General features: G+C 40.3%; 1 protein-coding gene across 5 annotated transcripts in view; it reads right to left on the reverse strand.

Moving 5' to 3' along the window:
* The window catches only part of PALS2 (protein associated with LIN7 2, MAGUK p55 family member), a 102,863-nt gene extending 79,594 nt beyond the window's left edge, over positions 1-23,269 (reverse strand). For 4 of the 5 annotated variants that reach the window (XM_060304526.1, XM_030857366.2, XM_060304523.1 and 1 more), the window contains exon 1: positions 23,025-23,269. The gene's annotated coding sequence lies outside the window, so the exon portion shown is untranslated. Of the gene's footprint in view, positions 1-22,347; positions 22,529-23,024 lie in introns of those variants that run through there. The other variant, XM_060304524.2, reaches the window with a different exon arrangement.
* Positions 23,270-27,445: the final 4,176 nt, after the last annotated feature.

The raw sequence follows: 27,445 nt of genomic DNA on the forward strand, positions 1-27,445 counted from the left end.
AAAGGTGAATTAAAAAACTAGTAGAGACTTTGGGGGTTGAATTATTGATAAGCAGTATATATGGAAAACTCAGCAAACAATTATTAACTCCAAGAAAATAAAAACAGAGGAATGGAAAAGGTAACTACAATTTACTAATGGGTCAATTAATAAATACTGATTTAATAAAAATATTAATATAATTATGTTGGGAGAATTGAGGGATCAGAAGTGTGTGTATATATATACAGAGAGAGAGAAAGTAGGGGTAGAGTGGAAAAAAGAGCTAAATCCTCATCTTCCATAACGGTTAAAACTGAACAATCAAGAAATCAGCCACATAAGCATACCATAAATGATATGGAGCTCAGTGACAAAAGCATCAGCTAAAAAGTTCAAAGTTGTAGCCTCTAGGTATCAAGAAACAGAGATAAAGAGCAAAACAGTCTTTGATCTGTACATGCATTAACAATTTTAATATGAAAACCTACCAAAAAATATGCCTCTTGTGTATAAAGAGTAACCAATTTGAACACAGAAATATCAGAATTACAACTGTTCTTGCAGAGTTAAAAACAAACAGGACTTCTTCTTTGAAGGTGAAAAAGCCTGGAAACACCAAGTCATCTTTGGATGATATGCTTCATTAAATTCTTCTTTGTATATATTATGATATGAAATGTATTTTAGTAAAACATTCCATTAAAATATAACATTTAAAATCAATATTTAAAAAACCTATAAAGAATATTTTTAATTTTCAAAAGATATGTATTTTCTCTGCATTCATAAGTGTACAGATATAACTTTAACAAAAGGAAACTTTTTAATCAATCTTACTTAATTCATCATAAAACTGCTTCTTCTATTTACTGGCATGTTTATCTAGTTTTAACCCAAATCATTTTCCTTAATTCACATACCACTAATTCCACTCCAACTAGGAACTGGGGCTCAAAAATCACTGATTTGTAATCAAATACAATTCAGATTATAGTACTGTTATACTAAAATGACACAGATCTCTCAATGTAAAAACATTTTATAAGCTACTAGAATTAGCTATCAATTTCCAATATTCTTATTTCACTCAACACTCTCAGGCTGTTGTTCACTTCTACTTATATCAGCCTTTAAAGCACTGAGCAAAACATTATGTAAAAGTAAGTACAAGACACTGCATTAAAAATAAGCACAATAATATATTACTGACAGTGAAAAAGAAGGAAACATTCTCTTCTCCAAGGTATAATGCCACTCAACTAGGTCTCCTGGGCAGCAATGCTCAGGTTAAGAAGACAGGGGAACACAGTCTCCCCACATAGGAAGTCCATGTATGGAATGTCAAACATAATCTACAATATTAGAAAACTTCATTCTATATATCCAGATGGAAACCCTGCATAGAATAGCCTTACTAATTATTTTAAAAGTTTTAGAAATTTAGAAAGCCCAAAGAAGTTCTGCCTCGGTGAGAGCAGCTATATCCTATCCAAAATGAAGAGATTATTTTAGGCTTTAACCTCACATTTCTTACTTGGAAGACTTTCTGGTTGTAAGAAACTTGAGGAACACGCAATATGTTCAAAGTGGTGAAAGAACATTCTAATTACATAAAATGACAACTGAATCCTGGTACTATTTTAGTCTTTTTCTCATTGCAATTTTCCTTATGGCAAGCATAAACACTAGACACAACTGGATATCCTTGCCAGCCCTTCAGTTCTAGCAGTTAAGGAGCTGGATACCATGTTTTGAGAACACTGGTAACAAAATGAACTAGAAATATGGTAATTTGTGTCTCTCATAAATGTTTAAAAGGTTACATAAAAATATTGTTTCAAATATTGCAGAAAGTTTTTACAAGTCCTTTTCTGTAATGACAGTTTTCTGCTTTAACAGAATTTCCTTCATATGCTTTGGTTTGATAAAACTGCATTAATGGTGTAGTTACAGTAAGACTTAGTGAAAAGATTCACCCACTAGCCTGGCTACAGCTCATCTGCACTCATTACAATAAATGTAGCCCTAGACAAAATTATCTGGGAATCAAGTTTGTCTTCATCTCCCCTCACTTCTGATTTCCACAGCTCTTTCCTTCCTTTCAGTGCCCTCCTTCCTATTCTTATCCCCAGCTTTTCAATATGCTCAAACTTCCTTATTTCCCCCCCAAATCAGCAAAGTCCTAAATATTGCTTCACACTTCTATTACTTGCCCCTTGGTTCTCTCACATTCTCTATTTCAAACATTTACTACCCTAGTCAGCAGATGATTTTGTCAGAAGGGAAAGAAAAAGAGGCTATCATTTATGATTTACTGAAATTCCCCTCCACTTGTAGAATCAACTGTATCAGCACCGTTCCTTACCTTTTTTTCCTCAAATCTCACAAGAAAATATGCCCCTAGTCCTCTACAAAGCTGCTGTCTGTGTGATGAATCAAGTCCCTCCCACCCACTGTAGGACCATGACCCATGGGTTATCCCTCTCCTGTAACTTCAGTATTTTTTCATTTGTAACTCCCACATTTTTAAGTTTTAATATCTTCCTCATCTTTCAGTAATGATATTTTAAATCTCCATTTTGAACCCCATTTCACTTTTTTAAATTTATTTAATTTATTTATTTTTGGCTGCATTGGGTCTTCGTTGCTGCACGCAGGCTTTTCTCTAGTTGTGGCGAGCGGGGGCTACTCTTCATTGCGGTGCGCGGGCTTCTCATTGCGGTGGCTTCTCTTGTTGCGGAGCACGGGCTCTAGGTGTGTGGGCTTCAGTAGTTGTGGCTCATGAGCTCTAGAGCTCAGGCTCAGTAGTTGTGGCGCACGGGCTTAGTTGCTCGGTGGCATGTGGGATCTTCCCGGACCAGGGCTAGAACCCCATGTCCCCTGCACTGCCAGGGGGATTCTTAACCACTTGTGCCACCAGGGAAGCCCCGCATTTCACTTTTAAGTCACACCCTCCTCTCTCTCCTTTTGCCCATCACAGCTACTAAGCTTCTTTAAAGAGTAGTTCACCCTGGGCATCTTTTCTTCAGTTCTCCACCTTCCCATTCAGCCTCCGCTATCTGGCTTCCCTAGCCACCACTCTCCTCAAACTTCCTAACTATGTTTAGGAACAAGCTAACTGAAAAATCAAGCACATATTCTGTCCACGTTCTGCCTGAGGGCAGGCTGTCACTCCTGTTGGTGTTCCTCAGATCTTCACTCTTTCCTTGAATCATATTTACTTCTAGGGCTTCAACCAGTTTCTATCTGAATATGATTTTCAAATCTTAGTTATAGCAGTCACTTTTCCCCAACTGCCTTCTTAATGTATTGTACTTTCCCCGGGAACCCCAAATGTGGTGCCTTTAATTTACCATTTTCAAAACTAGTCACTCACCCTAACTAGAGATTCTAGCTCTTGTTATCACGACATCACCATCCACCCTTTATCCAAAGCTTAAAATCTCAGAATCATCTGATTTTTTAAAATTCTCCCTAACCTAGACATCAAATTCTCCCCCAAATCCTTCTCATTCTACTACAGAAAAGTCTCAAAAATTCATCCTCATCACAATTTCCAGGCTCTGACCTTTGGTTTAGAGTTTTTATCTTCTCTTGTCTAGACTATTTTAAAAGCCTCTTACCTGGTCTACTGATCTCTAATCTTTCTCCACCCTGGTCCTGGCTCCATGCTGTGTCCAGAAGCATCCTTGTTAAAGTACAGAGCTCATCCTGAGAAAAGCTAGATCTACAGAGGTTTTTTTTTTTTTAAACAGCTCAAATAGTGCTGTTCCTAATTTGCTCTCACAATGCAGTAGCCCTGCTTTTAGTACATTTTTACTGACCTAAGCACTAATTAATAAAGCAGTTTAAGGCTCCATTGGTTTTTTAATAAGAAAATATGTAGTATTATAATTGAACCAACAGAATTGTCTGGAAGTGTTTTTATACAATAAGCACTAATAAACATGAAATATAACTATAGCATCACTGCCAGATTGTATTAAATATGCAAATCTGAATCTTTTTTAGTATCCCCCAAACTAGATTATTTTAGAGTAAATTTCATTGGTAGTTTTTTCAAGATAACACTTATTTTTTTACATGCACTTAGAAAAATACGTAGAATTCAAAACAGATCCAATGGTAACGTGGTTTTTAAATTCAGCCATGATGGTGGTAATAGAAAAAGTACATAATCTTAAGTAACTGACTCAAAATCCAACTCTTGTACCCCTGGCGGCTATCATTTTACTCTAAGCCACCACCATCTCTTGCTCATTTACTTCAGTAGTCACTCAATTGCTCCCCTGCTTTCACTCTAGTTCTCAACAATATTCTCCAGATTGGCTAGAACCATCATTTAAAACATAAACAGATTTTGTTACTCTTGCGCTAAAACCGTCCAAAGGCTTCCCACTGCACTTAGAAAAACATCCGAACTCCTGACCATGACCTACAGAGCCTTCGTGACTTGGCACCCTGTGCGTCCCTCTGAGTTCATCTGCTACAACTCTCTCCCCGTGGTCCGCTCTAGTCACACTGGCCTTCCTTCTGTTCTTCAAACATGCCCAGTTTATTTCCCATTTCTCATCTCCCATCTTTACCATCTTCTGTTCTCTCTGCTTGAAATGATCTTCCCAGATACCCACATGCATATCCTTAATCTCTTTATTTTTGCTTCAGTATAAATGTCACCGCCCCAGAAAGTGAACCCTAACACCCAGTCTAAGGAAGCTCCTCTCCCTCACACACATCCTCAGTCATTCTCCCTCCTATCAGTTTTGTTTTCATCCTAGGGCTCATCTGAAAGTATCTTTGCTTGCTGTCTGTCTCCCTTGCTAGAAATTCACTCATTGTTCTGTCTCCTCCAGCACTGGACAGTGCCTTGACACACAGAAGGCATTCAGATATTCATCAACCAATTAACAAATATATGCTAATGTTTCTCAAAGCTCTATCAAATAAGATGATATTTTCTTGCCTAATCTCTGTAAAGATATCCCACGGACACAATGAACTCAACATGCCCAAAACTCATCAAATTACTTCTTAAAGCTGGTCACCTTCCAGTATTCCCTATCTCAATTAATGGTGCCCAGGTATACCTGTTCAATTTCCTTTATTCCTCCTACCTAATCTGCCACCAAGACCTTTCAATCTGTTGTCTTGCATATCTTACAAACACACCCCTTTTTCTTTATCTCCACTGTCACTTCCTTAGTTCATACCCTCATCCTCTCTCACCTTAACTTCTAACACCTTCTACTTATTTTTCTTACTTTATCTACCCCAATACCACCATCAGAGTGAGCTTTCCAAAATACAAATATGACCATGTTTCCTCCTGGTTAAAATCATTCACTGGCTCCCCACCACCTATAAAATTCCAATTACTTAACATGGCATAAGGGCCATATGAGGCATAAGGACCTTATATTCCCCCCTTTAACTGTTCAAACATCCTCTCTTGCTCCCCCTTAAGGGGCCCTTTTAATTCCAGCCACACCAAGCCATTTGCTATCCATAAACCTATTGCTTCATACTGCTGTGACTTTATCTTAATGGTCTCAAATGAAGCCTTTCCTGACCCATCCTAGAAGATATAGAACATACAGCACTTATTGAATAGTACAGTTGATCCTCATTATTCACGGATTCTGTATTTATGAATTCACCCACTTGTTAAAATTTACCTTAAGCCTCAAAGTCAATACTCACAGTGCTTTTGTTGTCATAGGCAGACACAGAGCAGCAAAAACAACATGCCCAGCGTGTGCATCCCCAGCTTAGGTCCAATTAGGCAACACTGCGCCTTGTTGTTTCAGCTCTCACACCAAAAATAAGTATCCTTTTCATAGTCTATTGAGTGTCACATTTTTCAAATTTTTGTGCTTTTTCATGGTGACTTCACTGTCTGAAATGTCCCCCAAGCATAGTGCTTACCTGCTGTCCATTGTTCCTAAGCACAAAGTAGGGTGATGTGCCTTACAGAGAAAATACAAGTGTCTGATGAGCTTCCTTCAGGCATGAAATTATAGTGCTGTTGGGCATTCAATGTTAATGAATCAACTATATATATATATATATATATATATATATATATATATAGACACACATATATATCAAGGTGTCTTTAAACAGAAACACACACAAAGCAAGGTTATGTATTGACCAGTTAATGAAAATGTGATCAGAGGCTTGTAGGAACCTAACCCTCTTTTAGCCTAGAAACAATGACTCAGTACTGCCTAATTCAGTGTTCACAGACAACTTACAGAACAAAACTACCACAAAAAATGAATAATGAGAAGTGACTGTATTTGCATTTACATGTCTATCTCTACCACAAAATTAGTGGGTTCTCTGAGGGCAGAAATGTCATCTTATTTATCTTTGAACTCTAATTTTTATTATTATGCCAAACATACTGCAGTTAACATTTATTGCATGTAATTAAAAAAATTGTAGTTTCTCATTGTTGTAATGTAATTTTGCCCTATATATTTACACTTCATGGTAAGATCCCCACACCAGGAAGGCCTTGCTCAACTGCACAGTTAATGGCCTGAACTTCATCCTCCATCCCGGTCCTTTCACCTCTTTTATAGCCAAACATCAAGCTCTTTAAGTTCAAACTTAAAAAAAAAAAAAAAAAGTCACAGTTAAATGAAAAGGCATTTACAGATATTTATTTTTCTTCAGGTCAGTTAGCATCGATGGGCTTAGAGCTAAAAACTATGTGACAAGCTTCCAGACACAATGGAAGGCTGAGCACACATGCCTACACTGTCTCCCTTCTGAGGTCCCACTGACATGACAGAATCCATGCTTTTTAAAAAGAACAGAACACCAACAGTACTAGAGGTGAGATGGGAGAGAAATGAAAGATTAGAAACCAGAAATTTTAGGAAATACTAGAAGTCAGAAAGCTGGTGAAGAGGCTTGCATGTCTAGCAAAAAGATGGACTTGAAAATCTAAAGTAATTCTCTCACAAAATGCCTAGAAATGCTAACCAAAGTACCAAAAACATCCTCTCAAGTACAAGAGTAAGTCCTCAAGAAACTCCTCATGCGCCAACATGAAGAGGATAAAAACAAACTGGTAAGCATGTGCTTGAGTCATGGCTGCATGGAGTGTTTGCAGATTTCAGTACCTAGTTCAGAAGCAGCAGTTTAGGCCTTGGTCTGTTCAAAAAGAAGAACTGCCAATTAGACCCCTCCATATAGATCAGGGATGTTACAGGACTAAGCCCCACCTGGTAAAAGAGTGGCCTAGCAAAGCTGTCCCTGTTGGCCAAGGAAGACAACGAGGAAATGAACCTTTTTCAGCTTGAACTCTGTATTCGGGGGCAAATACCACCTGAGAATTTGTAACCACAGCCTACTCTCAAGGATTCAGGGTTCCAACATACCTACCTAGTTCAGAAAACCCCAAGCTGAGAAATTACACAGGTGCCAAAGAAAACCTTTAGCAAATCTTCCCTGGAGGAATGTGTCCCCTAACCAGGCTGCACAGAATCCCTTGAATAAAACCCTGCCAAGCATGAGCTCACAATTCGAAAATAACAAAAAAAGCTCATGAGAAAAAAAAAAAAAAGAGATAGGTAATTGAAAACACAAGAGTAATACTATCATAAAGGAATGCAGGTAAGATTGAATAAATGTTGTAATCTAAGCCATCAGAGGTAAGCGCAGTTCTTCCCAAGTGGATTTTTTTCTGGGCCTCCCTTGAGAAGTGCATGTTTGCTCAAATATTCTTCTTTTATAGTAGAGTCAATAGTTACTGGGTAAAGTTGAAAAAATAGACACATGTTTTCTAAGACACACAGCATAATTTTAAAATTTACAAAACTCTCACCCAGGGTAAGTACCGCTCCCCTCCCCAGGAGCACATGGAAATGTGTGAGGGCATCTTGGATGCTCCAATGGCTGTGGTAGAGAACAGGGGCGCTAAACTTTAAGTGGTGCTCAGCACAACCCCACAAGACAAAGCACAGTACTGCCAAAGATGCCAAAGAGCAATTGTTGAGAAACACTTTACTGATATGACTAAATCTGAAGCTATTATCAACGAATAACGCCATGAAGTAAAACTGGGAACAGAAAATTTGAAACTTTCATTGTACATTCATCCTTCTGTACTATTTTAACTGTTTATCATTAATATTTTTAAAAAATTAAAAATAAATTTATATAAACAAGTAATGGGAGGGACAGCTGTCCTGCTCATCAGTCAACATAGAGCTCTCCTTTTAGATAAACTAGGTTGCTCAGCACACCAAGGATAAAAGCAGTGCATCAGACTACCCTACAATTCCTAGACTCAGAAGAGCAGTCCTTCCAGCATTTAAATATTTCTTAGCCAAAGTATCTCCTGAATTAAAACAGACTTACTGACGCTGGTTGTGTGCTCATGCAGTGAGGATCCGAAACCTCTTTTGTGAGGCAGCAGCTGCAACTGCAGTGCTCTCCACGGCTGAAAGAAGCCCAAGGAAGGAGTCAAGACTCAAAACAATAACTACGCACATTTGAAGTGGTGGGGTAGGATGGTTCTGTTGTGCAGTTCCAGAATATGTCGCTTAACAAGCCAATGAAAGCCTCTTTTTAACAAGTGATCTATCAGTGAGGCAGATCAGTTTTAGACTGACGGAAGGTCAATTAATGAAACATTTGCACAGATGAAAATGGAAGATTAAGATATAAGTGATGTGTACTACAAGTAGACAGAAAATATTTACTACAAAAAAACCCCCCTGCACTTACTCCAGAACTTCGCTTCTCAAAGATGACAAATTTTCAACACACACACACACACACAATACGGATCCATCACATCCTGACTACTACATAATTTCTTTATACTTTTGCTTTCCCTCCCTATTCCTTTCCTGTACACAGAGTGCTAGTACAGCTGACCCTTGAGCAATGGGGGTTTGAACTGTGTGGGTCCACTTACACGTGGATATTTTTCAATAGTAAATACTACAGTACTACACGATCCATGGTTGGTTGAATCCACAGGTGCTGAGGACCAATGATAAATATCCAGACTATCAGCCCCTACACCCCACCACCCACCATGTTATTCAACGGTCAACTGTACACACAGGCATACTGCACTTATATTTTAAGTGCAGTAATGGCCAATATGTTTAGATGAACATCAAATTGAGGTATGTTAAGGAAAAAAATAAACCGGTTCCTAATGTTTTTCACTTATCATTATGAAACCATTCTAATACCTTTTAAAATACCTTTTCATATGCAACTGTTTTATGTAGGGTAATCTTTATCTATAAGCAGGGATAAAATTATTCTAAAAGAAATAACTCCTAGATGGTTTTTCTAGGAGTTAAACATTTCATTTAAATGAACTTGTATAATAGAAGATTACAACAGTTTCAAATATTGTCAGAAAAAAAATTACCTTGCACGAAAATATTAGAATGGATACAAATATCATCAGAAAAAAAAAAACCTGGACTCTAAGAACTAGCTCAACCCAGACCTGGGACTTGAAGCACATGAAAAAGCCTTCTTACAAAAGAAAGTACTTAAGAAATCGCATCACGAGGCCCTCAGAATTTGAAAATAGGGTGATCCCTCAAGAATTAAATTAGTAAAAGGAAACACAAGATACATAGTCCTAGCAGAAAAATGTCACCCTAAGAGAAGACAGATCGAAGTATTTGGAAATATTTGTCTAATCAAAGTATCCAAGATATAGCCGTAGGATAAGAACACAATAAAGAAAACAGTGACAATCAAGTGTATTGTAAGCTGTGGGAAGAAAGTGTGTTAACAGAAGGCAATACCTGGTCAAATCTAGAAAAAAGGAAATAATAAATTGACCAGGTCTCTAAAATTCCCCGGGAAGAACTTGCCTACTCCATATTCCAGGGTTTCTCAATCTTGGCATTACTGGCATTTTGGTCCCTTGTTATGGGGGACCATCCTATGAATTGTTTAGTAGCATCCTTGGCCTCCAAGCACTAGATGCTAATAAGCACCTTTATCCAAACTGTGACAACCAAAAATCTTCAGATATTACCAAATATCCCATGGGAAGCAAAACTGCCCCCCTTAAAGAATCAGTGGTATATTTTAGAATATACCTTGATCACACTGACATACAATATACACAATTACACAATATACACTGAAATACAATGCAAACCAAGCTAATAAAGTTTGACGTTTCTAGCATCAAAATCACCTCACTTTTCTTGATCACCCAGTAAATGTCTCGTAATAATTTGGCTTTCTAGAGAAAGTATCATCATGGTTGCAAGAGGTATTTACTATATGGTTTTTTGATAAATTAAAAAAAAGAAGATGTCAGAGAGAAAGGCCCATGACCATTCTTTATATATGCCTTCTGATAATAAAATTGAAATCACATACTTCTCATATTTCCCCACAATTTCTAACACTGTTTTAATTGTTTTTCAGGCATTTGAATGCTTTTAAAATTTAATATTCCTGGTGTAATATTCTTATCATCTTCATCAGTACTATCAGCATCTTGCTTTTCTAAGTTTCCCTTTTTCCTAATTTTTAGTTTCTCTGTCCCTCCCCTCCAGGACAACACTCACACAGCGCCTCCATCATCATTATGGTAAATACCCTTCCTTTGAAAGTTAACAGTATATCATGCTGGTCCAAATATAATTTGACTTACTAGTTAATACCCAGGTAAGTGGTCTCAAAAGAACTTTTCTATCCTTTAATAATAATAAAAAGGGTCAAATATAGTTGAGAACAGCCTGTTTAAATCTAAGGAATGTAACAACTTACTTAAAAATAAGAACCTAAATGAACCTTTAAAACAAGAACAGGGCTTATCTTGGGAAAAGATCCCTAAACCCTGAAAATCCAGGGACTGTCCTTTGCCTAGGAATCCCTTGAAAACTACCTTGAAAAATACCTCTATATTCCATTTGATCAGCCACAGTGAATTCACAATTTCCCTGTATTCATCTTATACTCCCCGTTCTCTCTGCCACCTGTCTTCCAAGCTCTCGTTGCTTCACCTTTAAATTACCACTGCCAAGTCTTCTACTACTATTCTCTTCTTTGCTGTAATCCACTCAGCATAAGACTATCACACAGATCACGTTAAAACATCATTTTAATGACAATACTGTATTAGAAAAAGAGAGCTTTCTGCCATCTGGAAATGCTTAAATTTCTCTTTTAAAAATCTAGCCTGGCGCTTCCCTGGTGGCGCTGTGGTTGAGAGTCTGCCTGCCGATGCAGGGGACGCCGGTTCGTGCCCAGGTCTGGGAAGATCCCACATGCCGCGGAGCGGCTGGGCCCGTGACCCATGGCCGCTGAACCTGCGCATCCGGAGCCTGTGCTCCGCAACAGGAGAGACCACCACAACAGTGAGAGGCCTGCATACCGAAAAAAAAAAAAAAAAAAATCTAGCCTTCCATCTATTCAACTGAACTCCTCTACTCTCTAATACAAACTCTGTCCTAACTACATTGATCTTTTTACTTCCTATACCTACAACCACATTATCTCATTCCCACCCAAATGCCTTCATTCATGTTACCTCACCCAACAATATTCTTTTTTTCTTGGCTATTCAATACCTAATCAATTGATGGCCCCCTTCTTGCTTTTTTTTTTTTTTTTTTTTTTTGCGGTACACGGGCCTCTCACTGTTGTGGCTTCTCCCGTTGCGGATCACGGGCCCAGCCGCTCCGCGGCATGTGGGATCCTCCCGGACCGGGGCACAAACCCGTGTGCCCTGCATTGGCAGGCGAACTCTCAACCACTGCGCCACCAGGGAAGCCCCCACTTCTTGCTTTTTTACAATCAAAGTTTTAGAGTTAAAAGCATCTTAGGACATATCTCAAAAATTAATCCAATCAAATGAGCAGCAAGTCCCTCCCTACAGATAAGAATTTCTTTTCTTAAACTATCTCAAAACTTACAGTCTGCTGCACAGGATAAACCACTACTTATATGCTAATTTCTGAGGTTTCCTAATTTGCTTAATAATAAATATCAAGCATTGCCTAAAATCGTGGGACAATGCTTGGCTGAGGGGACACAAAGACCATTTCTTCCCTCAAACAGCGATATAAAGTAACCTTCATATTATGTGAAATTCCAGTATATACATATATACACAGATTTACTTTTGGTAAAGATTTCTACTTGAGTGTAACAAATTCTAAGCTGTTGTTTCTGGAGATATTTTGGAAGAGAGGGAACTGCAGGTTTGGAAGGGAAATAAAGAGATGGCAGAGTAGAAGATATTTGCTGGGCACTCCTAAAAGAGATAGAAACAGAGACAAAACAAATTTCCAGCCTTTGATCTAGAATCACAGTCTGTTGGGAAGGAGAGAACAGAGATGAGAATGGAAGGACAATCAGAGCCAAGTCAGTGTCCCACTATGTCACGTTCTGACATGAACTGGCATGAAGTTACCACGGACCGAAAGGAACTATAAATACCCACTTGGCTATAGCGAGCTGAGTTAAATAAAGGTTACTAAAAGCTTATTCTTTTACCTCAAATATCCAAGTTATGCTATCTCTAAAACAACAGTTAGAAACACAAGTTGAAGTTAGTAACCTTTAAGTGAAAATAAGAAAGGCTCTGAATAAGATGTTCTAAAAAATGCTTCTTAGGATTTATGAAGCATTTCCTGTCCCCCGCTACCCCAAGACTGGAAATCCTGAAACATTTCTTTCAAGGAAGTAGTGGTAAATGGAAACTAGTTGTATAGTACCCGGGATCTCCAAACGGAATTGCATAAAATGTCATCGATAATTTGTTTGATATATTTAATGTTTTAACTGGGAGGACATTAAAAGTTTATAAGGTTTTTAAGGGTTCATTCACAATCTCAGACTCCTTAATCCTATTTCCCCCACAACAGTTTAAATTCCTTCAGGGAAAATTTCTCTACCTTGGGTTTCTCAAGAACCCAGTGCTAAGGATGGCAAGCACATACTGTGATGGCTTTGCCCATGTGCCTCCCAGAGTGTTCCAACCTTCTTAAAAACGTGGTTTAGGGCTTCCCTGGTGACGCAGTGATTGAGAGTCCGCCTGCCGATGCAGGGAACACGGGTTCGTGACCCAGTCCGGGAAGATCCCACATGCCGCGGAGCGGCTAGGCCCGTGAGCCATGGCCGCTGAGCCTGCGCGTCTGGAGCCTGTGCTCCGCAACGGGAGAGGCCACAGCAGTGAGAGGCCTGCGTACCGCAAAAAAACAAAAACAAACAAACAAACAAAAAAACATCTGCATCAACTTATATAAAATTACGCATGACCATCATTTACTTTCTAAAATAAGCAACTTCAATGAATTAAATTTCTTTAACTCAGCTACCCAAGTTTCTTATACCAAAGTCCCAGACAGGATATTTAATAGATGAATAAAAAGGCAAATAGTTTTATGTAAAATGAAACTTCCTGTAAAACATTTTATTGTATGTATATAAAAATACATATTCAAGGTAAAATAAAGACAAATCCACTTGAAGACAGCAACATTCATTCCAAATACTAAAGAATTCCTATTATATGATAAATGGACCATTATGAACATATTATAAGTATGGTCATTTTCTTCATTCCAAACAAAGTGCTACATTTTCAAACACTACTTACTTCTTTAGATTTTAGGGGGAAAGCAGGAGGAAAACTCAGGATTGTGTGAATTTTATAAAAATTTTAGATTACGTTGGAAGGAATTTTTGAGGTTACATAGTCATCTTCCCACCCAATATTTAACTTGCCTTTGTAAACACACTGAAATGTCATATAAAAATAAGACTTATTAACTTTAGTCAACAGCACATAACTTACTGGACTACTTTAAAAGCAAAGTTCTTTTAAAAAATATTTACTAACAGACATAGCTCTTACACTGGAAAGAAAAAAGTGAAAGTATGAATCAAGCAAAGGCACTGAAGACATATTTGTTCAACAAATATTATCCACTGTACATGTAACACTGTACCAAACAGTAAGAGAAGAAAAGGATACTGATATTTACTGTACCAGACTCTGTGCTAGACACTTTACATATATTATCCAATTAAAATCTTACACCAACCCTATAAAGTAGATGTTATAATCCCTATTTTAGAGATAAGGTATATTGAGTTTAGTAGTTAACACCAGAATCTCTGCCAGCAAGTGTATTGTTTATACCACACAGAGCTCTGTGTCCTGAACAAAGTAAAAGAGCTGGAAGTTGGAAAAACTGGAATTACAACCCATATCGCTAACTATCTTGCCTTGCTGAGTAAAAAAATAATAAAGTACCCAGTTTCAAGAAACTGTATCATTTCACTATATAAGAAACAGTGAAAATGTTTTGCTAGTAAGCAAAACCCCAAATAATATTTGTTACAGTTAATGAAAAGTAACTCAAGCATTAAGATGGTAACAGCAATAAAGTAATTTATAAACTGTCATTATAGTATTAAAATTTTCTAAAACTTCCAAAAATCTGGAAGTAACTGTGACAATAGCTCTCACCGTATCACCAGATGAGAAGCTATTTAAATGAGCTACAACTGGAAGATGAACTTGCAATATCTTAGAGAGCCATTCTTTTCTGTACGAAATTGGATTTCTTTATACACATACACATGCGTGCGCACACACACATCATATATATATATATGTTGTATTTGATACAAGACCATGAGAGTTATATTATTCTTCATATGAAAACCAAGTTGAATGCTTTGGAAAAACCCAAAGAAAGCAAGTGACAAAACAAGAAAACAAAAAATCCAAATTGTTGTATAATTAAGTGTAAGCAAGACAGCTGTAAACAATCCAGGAGTCACAAAACACTACAAGGATCCTACACTCAGATTCCTTCACAAACTTTTAAGTTTTTGCTCCTAAGTTAGGATCACTGATAATACACAAGTTTATATAAGAATGTTGACCCAGAGTTCCAGTCAAAAGATATCCATGTCTTAGTCCTTGGAACCTGTGAATGTTACATTATTTGCAAAAGGGATCTTTGTAGCTGTGATTAAGGATCCTGTGATCGGGAGATTATCCTGGAACAATAGGGGGGGCCTCATATGTGTCCTTATAAGAGAGAGGCAAGGAGAGAGTTCTCCTTCTCTCCCACACAGGAAAATGTGATAAGAACAGAGCTGAGAGAGATTTGCAATTCTGCCCTTGAAGACTGGAGTGATGCACCCACAAGCCAAGGAATTCTGGCACCACCAGCAACTGTAGAAGAAGCAAGGGACATAGTCTTTTCTTGAGCTTTTGCAGGGAGCACCCTGTTTTGGCCCAATGATACTGATTTCAGATGTCTGGCCTCCAAAACTGTGAGAGAATAAACTTCTTTTGTTTTGAGTCACCAAGTTTGTGGCAATTTGTTACAGCAGCCACAGGAAACTAACTCAATCAGAAAAGGGTTTTTGATTTTTAAAAAACTGTTGATAAGCAAATGAGATAATGTGTGGAGAACACTTAGCAAAGCTCCTGAAACATAGTAAGGATTCAAATACATTGTCGATGCCATTATCGATACTAAGCCAACTCTGTCTAAGCTCCAAGCTCTTGGTAGCAAGAGGAAAAAATAAGGATGTTCAAACAGTAAAACAGGGGAATACATACACAAGACTCAGGAGTGAAAACACATGAATCAGCCCCTCATATAATGTGTACCTACCAGCTATGTCAGTGTTACGTTATAATTTGTCCTATACTGAAAAGATAAATGGTGGATGAGGCCAGCCAAAGACAGCTTCTTGGGGGAGGCAAGCTTAAACATTTATTAGCAGAGAAGAAACAAGGGGGCAAAGAAGGGGAAAGCATGAAAGTGAGCAAAGCAATTGAAATCAATTAGATGCTTGTAGAGCTATCAATCTGGCTAAAGTAGAGACCAAGGTGAGACAGACCTTCTGAGGTTAGTTACCTAAATGGTAAAGGACCATAAAAGCTATGCTGACTGATTCAGTCGTTAAAAAGAATATTTTATAGGATGTATTATTTTACAAATATTGGCTCTTGGGGGTTTAAAAAATATAAACATGCTCTGGCCCCACTCCAGACCTACTAAGTTAGAATCCTTTGGTGTGAGATAACTCTAAAGGATTCTGATACCCACTCAGGTAGAGAATCCCTGTATCAGAGCCAATTCGTGGCAAAAGACCCACAGAATTAAAGTCTCATGAAGGATATAATGTATCCTCAAAGTATGCAATCAACTAAATCAACAGCACTTTCCTAGGTTAAAACTTCTCCCAAGATGTAGCCCCTCTGGGTTCCACCACAGACTTTCTATAAATCCCTCACTCTTTACTTTTCCTTTCCTAAGCATGTGGCCCTGATCTGCTCAATCATCTTCCTCACGCTTTCTCACAAATTTTTCTAGAAAGGTTCATGAATTTCAGCTGCCCTCCCCCATCTTTCCACAACATTTTTCCCACCCAACTAAGATCTAACAATATTTCATAGAACAAAGTAACCATGTAAAAGTTCCATTAATATATTATATAATAAACTTATAAAAGTGTTCTATGACCATTTATTGTAATAAAATCTGAAGTACATATATTAAGTGAAATTATAAATCATTTTTTACAAAAGATTTCCAAAAGCATAAAATTATAAAGTGGCTATAAAAAGCCAATAAGCTAAGCCCTGTTCACTTCAATCTTTACTTAAGTGTTACTAAGTAGCTAACAAAGTACAAGGCTCTGAAAAGATACAAAGTATATGGAAATCTCAGTGATTTAGACACAAACTTCACCAGTACTAGAGTAGAAGAAAAGGAGATCTGGGAAGGGGAACTGAATATGATCCTTAAAAAAAAATCTCCTTTGTGTGTGTGTTGGGGGGCGGGGTGTGTGTGTGTGTGGAATCTTTTTTTTTTTTTTTTTTTTTTTTTTTGCGGTACACGGGCCTCTCACTGTTATGGCCTCTCCGGTTGTGGAGCAGAGGCTCCGGATGCGCAGGCTCAGCGGCCATGGCTCACGGGCCCAGCCGCTGCGCGGCATGTGGGATCTTCCCGGACCGGGGCACGAATCCGTGTCCCCTGCATCCAGGGAAGCCCTTGTTTTTTAGAATCTTGCTGGCTTTACCTTAGCCTGGGTTTATTTCATGATTAAAGCCAAAAATAAAGCAACACAAGTTAGTGTTCAGGTAAATAAGTTAGTTCTTTCCTCTCCCATAAGCTACACCAATTTATACATATTCCCAGGTAGTTCTTTTTACCTCAGTAATCTTCAGAAATTTCAATCACATCAAATTCTATTGATATATACTTCCACCAGCAATGCGTGAGAACATCTGTTAGTCTCTCTCCTCTTCAAAAGTACTATCAGAGGGGCTTCCCTGGTGGCGCAGTGGTTGAGAGTCCGCCTGCCGATGCAGGGGACATCGGTTCGTGCCCCGGTCCGGGAAGATTCCACATGCAGCGGAGCGGCTGGGCCCGTGAGCCATGGCCGCTGAGCCTGCGTGTCCGGAGCCTGTGCTCCGCAAAGGGAGAGGCCACAACAGTGAGAGGCCCGCGTACAGCAAAAAAAAAAAAAAAAAAAAAAAAAAAAAAGTACTATCAGATAACCAAGGACCTACTGTATAGCACAGGGAACTCTGCTCAATACTCTGTAATAATCTAAATGGGAAAAGAATTTGAAAAGGGATACATGTATATGTATAACTGAATCTGTGTACACCTGAAACTAACACAACATTGTTAATCAACTATACTCCGATATAAAATAAAAAATTTTTAAATGTACTATCAAACTTTTTTGATCTGTCAATCTAATAGGTGAAAATAGTATCTCATAGTTTAAATTTTTGATATTTATATTGTGTGTGAGGTTGAATATCTTGATATATATGTTTAAGAACGATCTGAATTTCCTTTTCTGTGAATTATCTGTTCATGATCTTTGCCCACTTTATGGTTGGTCTTTTTCTTATCAATTTGCAGGTACTCTTCATATATTAAGGAAGTTAGCTTTTTGTCTGTTATACAAGTTGCAAATATTTTCCTCAGTTCATGCCACTTTCTTTCCTTCATGTATATATTATCCTCAACCAAATGGTAAATTCCTTCCATAAAAGGACATTTCTTTTATATAAACCCAGGACAGTGCTTTTCAAATCTTCCAACTACATATAGCAGCAAAATTTAAAAGAGGGGAAACCAGCCTTTTGGGGGGGGGTAGTCAAGGGTGAAAATGAATTATTACTGCAGCACCTATTTGGGTTGACTGCCCAATCCTATTTCACATGATTACAGCAAGTACAAGCAAGTTCTAATAACATGGTATAGTTTGCTGAACAGGGGAGGGATGGGTGCTGGATGAATCTGTTTCCTGTTGTCTGGGCTGGTGCAGGGAACATTTAGGAGCTGCTGGTGGCCATCTATTACGAGGACTAGGAAGTGGTCCTCTACAGCATTAGAAGACGTGAAGCAAATGCACAGTGAAGAGTAAAGAGAAGAGATGAAGTGTATCCAGCTGGCACTGGAGTCCCAGAGTCCGAACCCTTGGATTCCTTTAGGCACTCCTGCATCTTTACAGTATATCTCACTTTTTGTTCATACCAGTTAGAATGGATTTCTATTACTTACAGCCAAAAGTGGCCTACTTACTACAACTATCATCTACTCAAATCATTTCATAAAGGAACATTTTAACACCAAAGCCTCAGGAGGGATAGAACCTCAAATTTTAAAAAAAGGTTTATGTTTAATGACAGCTGTGTGCCAGGAACAAGTCTAAGTTCTTGGCATATACTGTTAAACAAGAGAAAAAAATCACTGTTCTAATGGACCTTGCATTATAGTGAGAGTATACAGATAATAAAATAAAAATACAATTTCAGATATGATAAACAGTTTGCAGAAAAAAATTTAAGTAATGGGATACAGGGAAATGAGGATGGTGCCATTCTGACAGGGTGGTTAGATAATAATGCTCATCTGAGAATGTAATTGAACTGAAACCTGAAATGATGAGGAGCCAGTTGTGTCATGCTTTAGGATGAGAATTCCAGGCAGAGGGAACAGACCTAAGTCAGGAACAAGCCATGACATTTCTGAGGGAAAAAAAGAAGGGCAGTGTAGGTGGAATATAGTGAACAAGGGGGAATGATAAAGAAGTGGTAATGGAGTAATTGATCTAAGAGGAAAAAGCGTAAGTTGGTAAAGTAAGTAGGAATCAGACCACGTATAGGAACTAGTAGGCAGAGGAAAGGATTTGAAAATAACTTCAGCTTTATGAAAAACTCACTACATTGTCTTTAATTCTCATTTTGCTTTGCATCAGTGATAACTTTACAGACCTTTAGAAACTACTTCCCAAGTATTAAACACAATGTTGAGGTTAGCTAGGAATGAGCATTTCCTAAGCAGAAAATATCTCTTCTGGAGGATTATGAAATGTTTTAAGAAAAAAATGCCAAGCCATCTTAAAAAAGAAGAAACTAGGAAAGATGGTAGAAACTACTTCAAATTCTGTACTACTTATACTGTGAATGAATCTATATACTATGATCAAGGCTGCACAAAGGTCTTAAAGAAGAACTTAAAAACTTAAGTCCTTTCTAAACTACTATAAAAATAACATCCTTTGCTAAGTTCACTATTATTGAATTGGACGTTAACAAAGTTAAATATTGTCAGAAGAGAAAACTGGAAACTAGACTTCTTTGACTTTATTGTACCTCTTGAGAATAGCTACAGCTTAATAGTCAACAAAGTTGTGGGTTTCGATCTTATCTCTATTACTAAGATAAAGGAAGAACTTCCCCTATGTGATAAAAATTAGGTACAAAGGATGCTTCAATATCTTTTCCTCTGAAAGCTTTTTAAATTAGGAGAACAATCAGCTTTAAGAGGTTTGGATACAGTACAGCTCACATAAGATGGTGTTCTCTCCAGATCTTTCCGGACAACTAATATCTATATACGCAAAGCAAGTAATTAAACCTGCACTGCTTCTAAGATTAATATCAGTAAAGTCAGATCTTTGAAAGCTCTAATGTATTCATGAATCTCATCTTTCACTATGTTAGATATTTAGTTAGCCCACGTAACCAAAAAGTAGACTGTTAATAACACAATCTATAAAGAGAGGTACTTTTTGAGTGTGGTGTGAGTTAAAGAAATAAAAGTCATTTAGACACCTTGATCAAGACTTGATTCTGAGGGCATCCTCCTCAACGCATTTGCAGCAGTTTGGCAAAGTGCTCAGGGATTATTAGTAGCGGTGTATGGGAGGGAGGGATACGGTCAACCTAAATTGTAAAGTCTCCCCCCAGTGGTCTCACATACAAATAACAGGAAGAGTTGGGAAATGATCGCAGCTTCTGTGAGACTGACCAAAAGTAATCTATGCAGAATCCGGTAACTACAATGAAGAAATCAAATCTTTAATTCAATACTAGCACCATATCAGTGAAGAGACCTCGTATGCTTTTCTGCTCTTACGATATCATAAATGTGAACACTATTTTTGGAAGGAAAGAATCTATAGGTTCTTTTTTCTCAGTATAATTTTTTAGGAATAATTTAATGATATCCTCAGCCCAGCCCAGTATTTGTTTTATCTAATGGGCAGGTGTTCATTCCTCCAGAAATAAATACGAGCACATCCCTTGCAAGTTAACTACGTCTACCTGAAGTGATGTTCTGATACAAATTTAGTCACTTACCAAATGAACCACCTTGTTAAAGAAAATTATAACCAGTGCTAAAAACCTAATGTCTAATTTGCAAGACACTCTTTTTAAAAAACCACCTAGGACTAGGTAATTTATAATACAGCGAGTGACATAAAAAGTACAAATGGCTCCTCTTGCCTCTTTTAATATTTATTTTCTTGGTGTTTTTATAATTAGGTAGCCTTTGACCGGCACTAACCCTGTATTATTTGTAACTTGCAATAATTTTCTGATGTTACTTTTAACAAAGCTCGGATGTCAAAAAAGTGAAGGGCATTTAATTAAAATCTCAGTTGTCTTCTGCTCACCATCTATTATTAAATGGTAAAGTATATACAGGGATGGTAAATGCTCAAACAACTTCAGTTTTAAAAGCAGAATATAGATAACATACATGGAGTCTCACAATTATGATTTTCTTGGTTATCCCAAGCTAAAAAGGAGGGGTGGGGGGAGGAGGAAGAGAGCAGGCTGTGTAGTCTTCTGGAACAATTTCAGCCTTAAATGAGACTCAGGAAAAATGCAAACTGCTCCCATGAATGTTTAAGAAAAATATGATTCGTTTAAAAAAAAAAAATCCAACAGTTGGCCTACAGAACAACAAAAAATGACGCTGTCTTATATAGAGCTACCAGACTTGCTTAAGCCCCTAATTTTTCTAGTGTTCATATAATTTAGAATGTAAAAAAAGAAAAAATTCATTTTGAAATTCCAAGTGGAAAAGCAACTGAGTGGCATCAATTAGAAAATGACACACACAGACATCCCGGAATCGTTTTTTTTTTTTTTTTTGCATAAAGATATTTAGTGTGCAATCTCTATAGGACAAAAACAGAGCTATTAAAAATGTTGCCACTTGTATATTATGTAACCCTAGTCTAAACTAAAAGCAGCATAGACCTTAAAGAGTAATACATTGTGCAAACGTCTATTTAAACATGAATTTAAATACATGATAGATTTCAGATACAGATGACCTCAAAAATGACACAATCCACAAAAGTTCTTTGTTTACTGTAATCAGGCCTCAGAAGACATGACTATAATCAGGCCTGATACAATAATACCGTGAGGTCTGTTGTTACACCTGCGTACTGCAACTATCTCCGCATTGGTTAACAGCGTGTTACCTCTCCTAAAATATTCGGCATACGGAAGTTTCCCAACGACCATCTGAAAGATTTCACTGGAAGGAATGGCTGCTAAACCATACTCCCATTGAAGAGCGATTTTAACGCACCTCCACTGTTCTGAGCCATATAACAAGAAGACCAAGACAGGAAGCACAAAGTAAAATTCCAACCATCCCCAAAGGCATGGAAAAAGAGTAAAACGTGATTAGCTTGACCTTAACCAGCTGTTTATAAGTAATGCGGAGAATTTTCTGAGCTTCCCCATCAGCCTTCAATTACCTTCCTCGCCTGCCCCCACCCCCCTTTTACGTGCCCCAACGGATGGAAGTTGAATGGATGTAATCTCGAGCCGTAATCCAAGGAACTGGGGAGATTGAGACTAAACTCCCAAGAAAGTGTTAAAAAGTCCTTCTGCCAAAACACCCACCAACCAATCCACATCCTGTCATCACGCCGACCGTCAGATCCCTCCATCGACTCGCTCCTGGCCCTCCACCCCGCCAAAAAAGCCAAAAAAAAAAAAAAAAAAAAAAAACCCAAAAAGCCACAAACAAAAAAAGCCAGCACCTTTCTGGTTCCAGACCAACGTACTCAGAATCGGAAAGCACTGCCTCAGCCGCAAACGCCTCCGGAGCAGCGTGTGCTCGGCCCAAAACCACTCTGGCCAAACAACTGGAGTCTCGTGCCTCGGAAGTGGCAGCAGAACTCGCCGAAAGCCTCCTCCCCCAAGAACTCGGAGCTCGAGAGGCAGCCAGAGGCCGGCGGAGTCGCCCCCACTGGGCACCGACTCCGAAGGTGTCAGTCACGGCAACCGCCGTCCCCGGCGCGGCTCTCCATTCATGCTTTAACGCCACTCTCGCCGCAGAGGGTGCAGGCGCCCGCGCCCGGCTCTCAGAGGGGACTCCGCGCCCCCAGCCCCAGCCCTGCCCCCGCCCGGGCCGCGCCGGGGAGCGCGGGCGGAGAGCGGGGCGCGGCAGCCGGCAGCTTGGGCCAGACACGTTGCCGCGCTCGGCCGGCCAGCCCGCACGCCCGCAGCCCGGGAACCTGGGGCCCCGCAGAGCGCGCCCCTCCCGCGCGAGACGAGCCGAACAGCCCCCGCCGCCCGCCCGAGACCAGGTGCCGAGGGGGCGGGGCGGGCCGGGGTCCCCGCGTGGCGCGAAGCCGCAAGCAACAGGGCGCCCCCCGGCCAGCTCGGCGCGCGGCTAGACCGTTACCCGAGAGACGTGGGGGCCCCGGCAACTCACCGGCTCGCACCTCGGCTTCCTCCGCGCCGCCGTCGCTCCCCTCCTCCCGCCGCCGCTGCTCTTCCTCAGCCGCAGACGCCGCCGAGCAGCCCCATCTACAAACTCCGGACTCGTAGTTGGGAACTGGAAATGCGGCTCTCACTCCCCTCCGCCTCCCTCTCTCTCCGCCCCCTCTGTCGCTCTCCACTCCGCCCGGCTCAGGTCGCCGGCGCCGCCGCCACCACCGCGCGCGCGGCCAGCCTCCCCTCAGCCGCCCTTCTCCTCCGCCTCCGCCAACGCCTCCGCCTCCTCCTCCTCCCCCTCCCGCTGCCGCCGCCGCCGCCGCGGCGCGCTCTCTCCCGGCCTCGCGCGTGCGCCGGACGCCGGGGAGTGCGCGCTCGGGAGCGAGGAGGCGCCGCCGCCTCGGGGAAGCCGGGCCCCGCCCCTCCGGCCGCGGCGCGGCGACCAGGTGGAGCCCCCTCCGAGCGCCCGCAGACGGCGGCGTCCCGGCCAGATTCGCCGCCCGCGCCCCGCCGCCTCTACTGGGTCTCCCCGGTCCTGGCCCCGAGCCGCGCCCGCGAGAGGGTCACCAGACCCAATCCGCGCCGGGTCTTCCAGACCGAAATTGCCGTTGTCATTCAGCATTTATTGATGAGCAAGATACTCCCCCCTGGGCGTTTTCGAAAGAGGCTCCTCCCGGCCCTTACCAAGAGTTACGTTCTAAGAGCCCACTAGTCGTGGGGCACAAAGGATAAATAGACCTCGAAAAGAAGCCTCTGAAAATCTTTCCCCTCCCCCTTCACACTCACACCCCTGGTTCTGACGTGTATTTGGCAGGTTCTATAGCTCTGACGATGTCCTTCACGAATTTTCTCCCGAAGGCCCAACCCGGCTGATTCACACGCTAGGAAATGGATGGACACTAGCTCTTTTCATAGCCCTGGGTCTCCCGTGGAACTCCCGGGGCCGGCTTTGCTGGACACTCCCAGGACACCAGTTGTTCAGATCCTCCCAAACATCTGGCCTTCCCACACTTCGGAAGTGGGGACTGCCATCCTTTCCACCTCGACTCTGCCGAGAGCTTGGTGACCTGGGATGAGTGACCAGGTGTACAGATGATACGTTTTGACAGGAGCGCAGATTTAATTTTTCAGTTGAAAGAAACTGAGCAATGCAGTGCAGCAGAGGCTCTGGCTAGAACACAGCAAGACAATCAGAGAACTTCTGATTCCCTTAACATCTACCTAATCCCAAGAGATCTGTGACCCCTCAGACCTGTGATGGGGGCTTTTAGCAAAGCTGTCCTTCCGAAAACTGAAGAAACTATGAACATGTTCTTTACATTTTACAAAATGTATACTGCAGTCTTTTCAAACCGTGAATGTAGAAAGTGCAAGTAAAACTTGACATGGGAGGAACATCATGTCAGGTGGCTTCCTCTATGCAGCCTTTCCTGGCTTCTCTTGGGCACAGTTGCACTGTTCTGCATAAACCAGGCATTTGATAAATGTTTGCAACATGGCCCTTTGGATTCAGAGACGGAGTTTCAAGCTGTACTGTGTCCGTCCCCCCCACAGCCCCCCTGGCCCCCCCCAGCCCCTGGCCACCCAATCTCTGTGAGTGTGGTTAGCACAGAAGGGAGGGAGAGAATACTTTGGGTGAGGTGTATTAAGAAGGCCCAGCCCCCAAAACAGTGATTTTTCTCTTAGCCTCAACCAAGCATCAAAGATTAATTTACTTTTCCGTTAGGATCATTAATTTTGCAAACCAACATGCAGGGGGAGTTTGTAGCCTATTAATTTAGAACCTTCTTTCCTGGAACAGCAAACCTGAGGAAGGGAAATTGGAAGCATTTAAGGACACCTGAATGTACTAAGGGAAACAGTAACTGTGGACACATGTTGAGCCCCACCCCCCCTTGTAGTCAGGCCAGCTGGATGAAATGAAGTAGCGGGTGCCCCATGCCCAAGAGTGAGGCAAGGCAGATGCAGAAGGGAAGAATGAGGTTTCTCCTCTCAGAGAATCAGCAAAACTTTCAGGTCTTCCTTTTCCTCCTCCTTGCTTCCCAGACCCATTAGCTTCCCACGGGGGTCTCCCTGCTGCACCCTACCCAGACCTGCCAACTTCGATTCTCTTCTTCCTTCTGACAGTCAACCTCAGGACACCCCCTCCTACCCAGGGAATGCCCTGAGCTCCTCTGAAGGAGAGGGGATGAGTGTCATTTCTGGTGTGTTCCTGATCCCTCACAGTACACTTTTATTTTCTCGAGGGTCTTCTGGAAGCAAGGTACTAACCTTCTACTCCACCCCCAGTCCCTGAAAATAGGATGAAGTTTACTGAGGAAGCTTTGGGGAGGGAGAGATAGGGGAGTCTCTGCCCCTCAAATCACAACACGTAGTCCTCCCTGACTTACAGCTGGGACCAGTCCTAGCCAACTCCCTTATCCCTGTATGTACCAGGGACCCAGCATTTGGGAGCAGGAATATAGGAACAATTACCTTTCATTTACAGTTCCAAGTCTGTTCTTTAATTAATGACAGCTATTACATGGAGACTTACCATGCTTGTAAGACTCAGACTCATCCTCAGAGCCAGAAAAAAATGGTTTTGCTCCACACCTGCCTTCAATTGCTTGTTTTCAGGATGCTCTTGGCAGTGAAGTTTCTCTTTCAGTGCCTATATTTTATCAAATACAATATATTATAAAACACTACCTTTTATAAACAATAGTGCCACTTTATGACATTCTGCCCTTCCTCTAAACTTTAAAGGTGGGACATGTCAGAATAAATTTAAAGGGATCTAATATGAACTTTGGAATTCTCATCATTGCTTGCCAGCCCACCTTTCTGAGAGGTCATCATTTCTGAGACACTACCCATCCATTTCCCATACCTCTTACAAATTCTTTGTTCCAAGAAAGTGGAATGTTATGATTGAAAACGATGGGGAATCCTTCTTTTAGTGTCCTTAATGGTTTGGCTTTTCATTTTCTTCAAGGTTACTCTAAAAGGATCATAATTTTGCCACAGACCAATTTCTCTACTAACTGTAACTCAATTTAAAGTCTGAATTTTGATTCTTAATTCCAGAGCATCTATCATTGGCTTTATTTCTGCCTTCAAATATAAACAAAATCTTCTATCCTTTCAATACGATTTTTTTCTCTCTCTCTTCTGAGTTGCTTTGGCATTTCAGAAATTGAGAATTTTGCTAATAATAAAAGCCCCAAATCTTAGCAGGTCCTACCTGTTTGTTTTTCAACTAATCCATCATAATAAGATCGGCGATGTTCCTGGAATATAGCTTTATGAAAAATTGCAACTGACATACACCACAAAGTCCAACCAAGCTTTCCTCCAGAATACTTTATTTAGCTTCACCCCTTTTATCTCCGTTCACAAAGCTAGGTCAGATACCAATTTCCAGCCTCCTTGCTAACCTTTCTAATTCTAGTCTCTCTCTTGCTTGCTTGCAGTTTTCTCTACACTTAGAGCAGTACTTCTCACTTTGGGCTGTTTATTGGAATCATCCAGAGAATTTAAACAAATAAAACAAAAAAAATAGAAAACATTAAAAAAAACACTGACATCCAGGTCCCAACTCTAGGTTTCACCATTCTGCCCCATAGGCTAGGCACCAGGATTTTTCAAAGCTCTCCAGGTAATTCTAATATACAGCCAGAGTTAAAAACTACTGAAATGAGTCATCTTCAAAACAATATTTTATACCAAGTCTTCTCAGAATATTGGGGTGGCTCCAAATTACCTCAAGTAATCAAATTAAAATACCTAATCCTGTGTTATAAGACTCTTTGCCAATTGCCTAGAATAGTCCCCTTTCAAAACAACTTAAATTTATCTCCTTCCTAAAGCTTCCCCAGATTAGTCTCACCTGGCTGCCTAAAGAGCACTGTTTCCAATTATCTGAGCATTCCAACTGGCACTGGTTGACAAGCCCTTGGACCACAGTTGATTGTGTATTATTGTTTTAATCTAGCTTTCATAGATATCTGTCAGAGGCTTACTTGTAATCTAAATCTCTCTGAAGTCCCACTAGGTTAACAGACAATCTCAAAATAAACAGAAATGTTATTCTTAGCAGCACTTTCTCCTACCCACCAGAAAGAACATTCCCTGACACAAGGGCAGTTCATTTTTTTTCAGTCACCACAATTAAAGCCAACAGTTGTAAGAATTTGCATGTTTGGGGTTTTTTTCTTGTTGTTGTTTCTTACAAAAATTAAAAACAGCCTGTATATCTTGATTGATCTCCCTGTCCTTTCCACCATTCATTTACTTTAGACATTGGAATGTGGCTTCCACACCCACCTCTCAACTGAAACTACGCTTTACTGCTGCCACAACTGACATTTTCATTCCTGTGTTTGTTCATTCATTCACTCATTTATCAGTGGTAAATGCTGGTAATAAAATAATTAA

Source organism: Globicephala melas, chromosome 9 (assembly GCF_963455315.2).
Source record: "Globicephala melas chromosome 9, mGloMel1.2, whole genome shotgun sequence".
Taxonomy (NCBI): Eukaryota; Metazoa; Chordata; class Mammalia; order Artiodactyla; family Delphinidae; genus Globicephala; species Globicephala melas.